General features: G+C 46.8%; 1 long non-coding RNA gene across 2 annotated transcripts; it reads right to left on the bottom strand.

Annotated features, from left to right (window-relative positions):
- Positions 1–4,167: 4,167 nt before the first annotated feature.
- Positions 4,168–8,775, bottom strand: LOC125706344 (uncharacterized). Of its 2 annotated transcripts, none has more exons than XR_007381977.1 (4): positions 8,682–8,775; positions 6,603–6,660; positions 4,640–4,724; positions 4,168–4,316 (listed from the first exon to the last, which is right to left on the bottom strand). It is a non-coding gene; the product is annotated as an uncharacterized LOC125706344 (long non-coding RNA). The 2 variants fall into 2 exon arrangements; XR_007381978.1 differs by lacking the exon at positions 8,682–8,775 and adding an exon at positions 8,503–8,566.
- Positions 8,776–9,233: the final 458 nt, after the last annotated feature.

The raw sequence follows: 9,233 nt of genomic DNA, 5'->3' as shown, positions 1-9,233 counted from the left end.
CAACATTAAAAAAAAAAGTCTGACAGATCTACCCTCGGAAAAAAACGAGCTAAAGTATCTAGGACAAAAATGGCAAAACGGCAGTTTGCTTCTCGGGGTCTTAGGCATGAACGTAAGGGTTGGCTGTAAGGTCAGATAGCAGGGATCCGCAGCCGAACCTGCAGCCTGCGCCTAAGGCTATGGACTATTCTCACCCTTCGTGTTCCCACTTGCTGAAAGATGAGCTGGACTGCAGGGACAGAGTGTGGGAGACTCACAGAACAAGAGAGAACCCGAAGTCGCCGTGTAACTGGCAGCAGGCAGACAGGAGCTGCGGGTTCTGGCTCTCGGAGAGGAAGTTAGCCGGAGCGTAGCAGCGATCACAGCATCAGCATGAGCTCCCTGTACTTGCAGAACCCCCATCTTTGTTCAAAGCTCAGAACACCAAAACCACAGCTTGTGTTTGATCTTTCTTCTCTCATCCCCAACTTAATTTTCATGGTCTGTATTTTTTATTTTGTGTTTTTCCATTAGAAAATCTGCATTTTTTAAAATATTGACTCCTGCAATACAGCATTTTGCTTACACTGTGAGAGCTCTGGGCACTTTCCACATATTTGCGTTTTATTGAGGCTTCATTGTTCCGCACAGCGTTCAAAGTGAAACATCCATCCATCCATCTCTTAGCCACTTATCCTGGTGGTAGACAGGCAGAATATAGGACTCCAGGCTGGGGTAGCCCTGTACGGGGAGCCGGCTCGCCAGAGGGCATCGGAGTGAATAAGTCACACTGAAATAATTTTATACGTTAACGATTACACAATGTGGGCAGAAGCAGGGCCTGTGAGCGAAAATAATGATCTCTGCTGAGAGGCACAAAAACGGAACTCCGTCAGGGAAGTCAGAACAGGAATCCAGCTCAGATGGACGAAACGAACGAAGAATAAATGCAGTTTTCCTGCTAGTCAGAAATAGAGAGAAATACTGACTGCGGTGGACATGCAGACACAGGAGGCAGTGTAATAGGAGAAACCCAGAGAGGCCGCATTTGTTTAGAGAAAAGGTGGAAAGCAGACTAAAAGGAGCAGGAATCATGGAGACTGGGGTCGGGGGGGGGGGGGGGGGGGGGCAGCTTCCTCTCCGACGGGCCGGGTTTGGCTGCTAAGTCACGGGCGGCCCAGACAAGGCACAGCAGACCCCCTGAGTGGATGCTCTCCGGGTGCTCGCTGGTCATCCTACACTGGGGTTTATTCAATTGCAGTTCTATCTATTTTTATATAGCGCCATTCACAACAGAGTCCCTCTAATGCTTCTGACAAGGGTGTGTGGCAATCCATTATTATATCGTTTATACAGAAGATAACAGGAGAGAGGAACCAAAAACTGCCAAATAAGGGGAGAAAAAAACCTCTGGGAGTCCAAGGTCGACTGGCTGCCCCCCCCCCCCCCCCGCCCCCAGCGTGCTAATATTAGTGGACATTAGTGCACCTGTGGCATCACATCGGGAGCTTTTAAAACTGAGCAAAATCAAATGACAGAAGTCAGCTTATGCCGCCATCTTGCTAAGACGCAGGTCACTTCCTTAATTCCATCATTCCCACTCAGAATGCAATGACATCACAGCCTAAGGATTCTGGGATGAATCAGAAAGACCTCACTGTCCCACCGGCAGTGGCTGCTGCTCCTGCATGGATTAGGCTGTGAGCTTGGGCTCCTCAGACGTAGCCCCTTCACGTCACATCAAAGTCAAGGAAGACTTTGCACTGTACGCAAGTTGCGCTGGTCCCTCTTTAAGCGGGAGCACCTCCTGAGTAAGTTACCGTGCTCCCAGGAAGATATCACAGTACACATATGCACCTACGGCGCCCCCTACATCAAGGAGTCTGATTAAAGCACAGCAGTGCACCTTCAGCATTGTGGACGCTGAATCGTCCTCGCGGCTGAATCCAGGAGCAGACGGGCCTGAAGTAGCTCAGATCTGCAGGCAGGGCGCAGATGAGCATCTTGTGTATGGAAGCAGCACCACTGATGTCTCCATCATCTCCTTTTGGATCTAGTCCAGCGTCCCGCGGTCCCGGTGGGCCAACTGTTGATTCGGTTGCAGTTACCTCCTAATGGGGAGTTTCTGCCAGGGATGCTTGTCGTCGGTAAAAGGTGCGTCTGGCCTGCCAAGGAAGGCAATCATTCTGCATGCTGGAGAAGAGGACTCGCTTTGTGGGTTCCTGCAGAGCATCAGCCCTGCGCAGCCCCGGCTCATGTTCAGTGGGCGTGCGCCGGGAAAAGTCCCAAACCAGTTATCTGCTTTAATGATTCACTACCTTTTCCATCATTTGTATTCATTACATTTTTGAGATCCTTTTATATTTAATCCATCTCCCCACAGAGGAGTGCTAAATGATAATGATTGTCGACTTCTTGCATTTCCTTCAAATACACATCCATTCATCCGTCCATTTTCAGTGATGTTTGCTGATGATTTTCTCCTAAATGGACAGGCCCATGCAAGCATCCAATACCTTCACAGAGCCATTTTCCCTGCCCGGTGTCCGTGGCGTCCAGTCCCCGCAAAGCCAAACGGGTACCTCAGTGTGTCTGATGGGAGGATGCGCGGGGAGTGGCGCTGGGTTTCATCAAATAGAGAAGGAGCACAAAAACAAAGCCAGAGGCAGCCATTTTGGAAGGAGAGGTAGGGACACAGGATGGACATCGGCTCTACAAAACCGAGGTCTGGAGTGTCGAGAATTTCCGAAACACAAAAAGAAGGCTGTTTAAATGATGAGAAATTTACTACAGGTGAATGATGTGACTTATCAGGCAACTTTAACCCCCCACCCCCCCACCGCCCCCCCATCTCTCGTCCCCTCAAAGCCCCAAAAGCCTTCAAAGAGTGGGATCTGCGCCAACTCTGAGCTTGCAAGTCCATTAACTCACATAGTTAATGAGGCTGATGCAGTGGCAGAGAAGGAGCTGAACTAGAGATTTAGGGGCTAATGCCATCAATTTAAGTCTGAAACCACCCAAAAAAAATAAGATCTGTGTTGAGAGGTGGAATTCTGCATGTTGCGATTATTCAGAAAGTCACCTCCCCTGAGCTCACTTTTGGGTGTAATAAGGTGGTCCAACATCCACCTCCCAAGAGCTCACTTTAGGGTGTAGTGAAGAGGTCCAACATCCATCTCTACCAAGCTCACTTTTGGGTGTAGTAAGGTGGTCCAACATCCACCTCCCAAGAGCTCATTTTTGGGTGTAGTGAGGCGGTCCAACATCCACCTCCCCAGACCTCGGTGTAGAAGTTTGATGGTTCACATTCCAGTGTTTTCCACAGCACCGTTACTCTCGACGTCATGCGGAGAAACCTCCAGGCTTCCTGCTGCCATTAATTTTATTAGAGCCCGAGCCGATCTGGCAGCAGCAGCCAATGAAATCTGCGTCTCCCAGGAGGCACTTACGTCCTGAGAGGGATGGGAATCAAGCCGACATCTCGACAAGAGCGGATTACTGAGGTCTTTCCGTGCAATGATGGCAAAGAGGGGAATAAATAGTGACATTTACTGTTCGTTTAAAGGTCACGGTATCAGAGCGTAGGACCGGTTGGTACCGAAAAGAGGGAATTGGGGTACTTCACACAAATATATGGACTAAAAGACACTGTTTGGCAGATCAAGAACCTGGGCCAAGATTCTTACATGTAAATAGTTAATTGAGTTCCTGATTGAAGAATGCTAGGAGTTTTGCATTCTACAGCAGTGCTTGCATCATAGGAACAGGTCAAGCTGATCTTTCTGGTCAAATGATCGACTGGGGGCAGAGACAGGAACCTGCTTGGGCACAGTGGGCCAGCTTCTGGAACATTCCTACCAAGCCTTGATCGTTGACACCACATACCCCGTGAGCTTTCACATCTAACCCTGCATTGTTATATTTGAGCTGTAGTATGGAGCAGGACACACATCCACATACCCAAATCAGCTGGATGGGCTATGTTATTAGCTACATTAGCTAAATCTGCTAATAAGACTTGGAGCAGATAAGAAGTCAGTCAAATCTTGTTTGGCAATGAATGTGAACTAATTCATAAATTAAATGCTGACACATGAAAGGTCATGCCTATAAAATCTTGTAACACTCTTGTAAGATCCAGGCAGGATATCAAACAATGCCACCTGACACAGCGAGAGGTAGGAACAGAGATTTTATTTTGGGACAGACGTAGGTGCAAAAGCAGAACGAAGGAGTGAAAAAAAAGGCGGATTCAGAAAAGCCGAAAGAGCGAGAAGCTGCATACAAGGTCTGGCTGTGAATCGGGGCCTGGTCATGTCTGCTGGAACATGCAGCGGCTGAAATGAGAGTGGAACTCATCACCTGACTTCCACACCATACAATAGAGACATCTGGTTTTAATTTATCACACACGGCTTTCTGGTCAAATATTTTTGTTTTCCCATCCTGTTTGGGCCTCTCTGACGTCACCGGGCCTAATTAAGTCTGCCCCTTCTTCCTGACCTGATGAGCATCTCTGTACCGTAGTAAGAGGCCCAAGTGTGGGAAGAGCAGACTTTCTGTCTGGCAGCATTTCCATGTGGACACTGTGGCCTAATCGAGCCCCCCCCCCCCCCCCCACCCTGACATCAGAGTGCCTCTCCCACCCAACGCGTCTCACCTTCCCGGACGAGTGCCCCGCTAGGCAGTGAAGCAGCTACATCCAGTACCTTCTATTCCCCGAGGTTCCCAAACAAGAGAAGTACCTGTGACACACAACACAGTCACTGATAATCAGCACATACCGAGATATATAATTACGTATTTAGGCCGGTATCCGGAGTTATCTTACTGTTAGGTTTAGTTATTAGCTATAAGGCTTGTGTGCTCTCCCCTGGTGGGTTATGTTTTGATCCAATCTGGGGCCTACTGTAACACCCCCACTCCCCAGCTAAATTAATCCAGGGGCAATGTGTCGCAGAGCACGTGCAAGCAAGGGGTGGGGAAAAGCGGCTTGAGGCCTCGATCAGCCTGGCTCAGCGCCACAAAAATATACAGCCACGTTTTAGGCCTCAGAGTGGGTCCAGCATGATTACCTCCACTCTCCATCATTCCGGCCATGAATCACAATTTCTATTTATCTAGTGAAGTCCCCTCCCCCCAATAAAACAGTGACATAGAAATAGCATTTGGGGGGGGGGAAACTCTATATGCTTATACATTCATATAACAACCAAACCCTAACCCTAACAAACACGAAAGGTGACATTGTACCACAGGAGGAGTCACAGAGCGTGATTCCTGACAGCATCACCCCCGTTTCGTCACTCGTCTGTCTGCCAGGGGCAACCACATCGTGAAAAAATACTTTACAGCTTAATTGTAACCGAGCAACATCTGCTGAGCTTGTCCTTTCCCATCTTTGGCAGGAGGTGGGGGGCCCGGGGCGTCCTAAAACTCTCTCCCCTTCCACCTGTGAACTCTCGCTGAACTCTTCTGCGGGAACCATAGAGCCTCACCTGGACCTAATTCTCACCATTCTCTCTGTGGAAGAGTTTAAGGGATTTTAAATTTATTTTTTTAATTTAATAGGGAATAAAGGTCTGGGTAACCTGTCCACATGCAAGTGGGGAGGAGAGAGAGCAGCAGAGGAGATCTTGGATCACCAACAGGGAGGTATTTAGTGAGAAGCAGGCGCTACTTTGCACCAGCTGCCTCAAGTTGTCCTCAATTAATTTATCCAATAAGTTGTTACCATGTCAGTTAATTAGCCATGGATCAATTGGAAACATGTTTCCCTGCCATAGATTCGACAAGAAAAGCGATAAGAACCTTGTACTGTAGCATCTACAGCCTCATGGTCTGCCTGCCGGCGGTGCTTGTTTTCCCAGCTACCTTAAAATACATTCTTCTGCCCTGAAAAAAGGGGTGTTTGTGCAGAGAGGAAAATATCAGGATTAGAGCTTGTTCTTTCATTGGGGATGTCACATGTCACCTCTGGGTCCCAGGATCCCTCAGCTTGTCCATTCCAGGTTCAAGGCACCCATCACAGAGTTAACTTTTGATATTAATCTGAACTCCTTCAATTTTTTCTGGCCATGGAGCAAGGCCGTTACCAAAAGCTATCATGAGAAATTTGCATAGGTGCTTGCCGTTTCTTCACGGAGACATCGAGATGCCATCGTCTATTAGGATTGTTTACAGCTTCGCTGTGTCAGGCTCATCCTTTCATGTGCACGCAGGGCCCTTCAAGTAGGTGCAGCAGAACATCTCTCTGTCTGATTGGATGGTTTCTATGTCCACAAAAGTATCTTCACAGTTGACATTTCCTTTGGAGGTGCTGTTTGCACTGGGATTTGTGTCTTAGATTTTGTTATATCACGCTGTAATTGTTTTTTATCTCTAAGCTGAAATTCCCTTTGCTTGTCTAAGTTTTGAGAGCTTTTTCCTTTAACTAAAAATTACGAAAATTTGAAAGCCTCATTATTTCCTAGAAAGGTGATGTTCATTGCTACCAATCTTCATAGGCTCTAGGACCATGGAGGTTCAGACTAACCGCAACTTTTGTTTCATGATGTGACAGACAAGTTTTATTTATTCTGGCTGCTAAGCCGCAGATATGAAACTGTCTACCGAGGTATTACCTTACAAGGTGAAAGTCCTCTTCTTGGTTCCCAAGCTTTTCAGCCTTGGTAACAAACCCTGTGTGTAAAATGATACATTCTGGTCAATTTGCATAATTAATTTTGAAAGATTCAGGTCTGTCAATAAAGGCTTCCTGTCCACATGATTCAGCAAGTTTCCTTTATTCTAGTTGGAAAAATAAGTAACACTCCTGCACAATATTGTCTCTAGAAGGCAGAAATAACAAATGCAGGGTCACACAGTTTATAAAAAATGTCTTGATGATGGAAGATGGCCAACATGGGCTGGGGGAGAGTCATCGTGGTTAAATTGTCGGAGACAGGAGACCGGCAGTGGGCAGATAAAAACAATAGCATCACTATACTGGATTTGCCCGACACATGGGTCTATTCTCTAAACGCTACAACAGGCTGGCTGTCTCACTCCAGTTTATGACCTGTTAGTGGGAGGAATAAGAGCAGGCAGACAAAGAGGCTAAGCAGTGTGATGATATATGTGTTGTGCGGATTTTGTGTTTACCAGAAGGCAGTACTGCGTAGCAGAGGAGTCACTATAAAAAGATACAGAGACATCAGGACATTGATTCAAGGGAGGTCTGGCACAGACTTATTGTGAGAGTACTGACCGCTTAGCACTGCCTACTTATCACTGATCACTTAGCACTCACTACTTATCACTGATCACTTAGCACTCACTACTTAGCACTGACCGCTTAGCACTGCCTACTTATCACTGATCACTTAGCACTCACTACTTAGCACTGACCGCTTAGCACTGCCTACTTATCACTGATCACTTAGCACTCACTACTTATCACTGATCACTTAGCACTCACTACTTAGCACTGACCGCTTAGCACTGCCTACTTATCACTGATCACTTAGCACTCACTACTTAGCACTGACCGCTTAGCACTGCCTACTTATCACTGATCACTTAGCACTCACTACTTATCACTGATCACTTAGCACTCACTACTTAGCACTGACCGCTTAGCACTGCCTACTTATCACTGATCACTTAGCACTCACTACTTAGCACTGACCGCTTAGCACTGCCTACTTATCACTGATCACTTAGCACTCACCGCTTAGCACTGCCTACTTATCACTGATCACTTAGCACTCACCGCTTAGTACTGCCTACTTATCACTGATCACTTAGCACTGACCGCTTAGCACTGCCTACTTATCACTGATCACTTTGCACTCACTACTTAGCACTGACCGCTTAGCACTGCCTACTTATCACTGATCACTTAGCACTCACTACTTAGCACTGACCGCTTAGCACTGCCTACTTATCACTGATCACTTAGCACTCACCGCTTAGCACTGCCTACTTATCACTGATCACTTAGCACTCACCGCTTAGTACTGCCTACTTGTCACTGATCACTTAGCACTGACCGCTTAGCACTGCCTACTTATCACTGATCACTTTGCACTCACTACTTAGCACTGACCGCTTAGCACTGCCTACTTCTCACTGATCACTTAGCACTGACCGCTTAGCACTGCCTACTTATCACTGATCACTTAGCACTCACTATTTAGCCCCGACTGCTCAGCACTGACTGCTTAACATTAATTTTTTAGCACTGACCACTTAGCACTGACTGTTTGGCTCACAAACAGCTCTATGTTTAGGACCCATAATCCATTGAACCATTTTCTATGGGAAATATTAATAAAAAATAAGTTTTTATTTCTATACTTAATTACACAGACATTCTTTGATTCCAGGCATGAACTCGCAGGTTACAGCCCTGAATGGGTAATGGTTATACGCGGTTATTGAAAGGGGATTTGATCCATCCTAAAAAATAAACAATTACAATCCCTATCAGAGTCTACTGGCATTAGAACAAGCTATCCAGTACCAAACCAGCCTACCAACCTGGAGGACTTCAGAACAACATCACGGGGCTCTGTTTCCAAGCCACGACACAGTTATACATCACAATCCCACTGAAAACACCCACAGAAGAGCACCGAATGCAAGGAAAGGCGGAGTGGCTAGCAAGGGTGCCTGGGTGATTCATCAGGCCCCAGGGACAAAGCCAGGGCATTGATTACCTCTGATGATAAGAGAATTATCCCACTTTTGCTTGGCTGCCTTCACAGAGAGATAACATTTTTCTTTGTTATGTTATTTGTTGGTCTGTTGTATGGTGCCATAGAAACAATCGCATGGAAACGGTCTCAATGGTTGAGTAGCTGAGAGTTCCATCGTAATACAGAAAATTACAATTATATGCGGTCAAGAAGAACAATGAGGATATCGATTCATCCATCTTCTAACCACTATTCCTGGTCAGGGTCACAGGTGGGGGGGGGCTGTATCCTAAGGCATGTGGGGGTGGGGGGGGCACAGGGCTTGAGTTCACCCTGGACATGCTAGTCCATCGCTGGACACGTATCCTCACTCCCATACACTACGAACTATTTTATGGCTGCCAACTGTGTGTATGAGGAAGCCACCATGATACGGGTAAAACATGCAAATCCCACACATACTGTAGAGATGGGATTTGAACCACTAATCCTGGAGGTTTGAGAGAAAAGTGCCACCCAATGAGTCACCCACAATGAAGCATTATTAGCGTCAATAATCACATTAGAAGTGGA

The sequence above is a fragment of the Brienomyrus brachyistius genome, chromosome 13 (assembly GCF_023856365.1).
Source record: "Brienomyrus brachyistius isolate T26 chromosome 13, BBRACH_0.4, whole genome shotgun sequence".
In the NCBI taxonomy this organism is placed as follows: domain Eukaryota; kingdom Metazoa; phylum Chordata; class Actinopteri; order Osteoglossiformes; family Mormyridae; genus Brienomyrus; species Brienomyrus brachyistius.
This window is presented reverse-complemented; position numbering and strand designations above follow the sequence as displayed.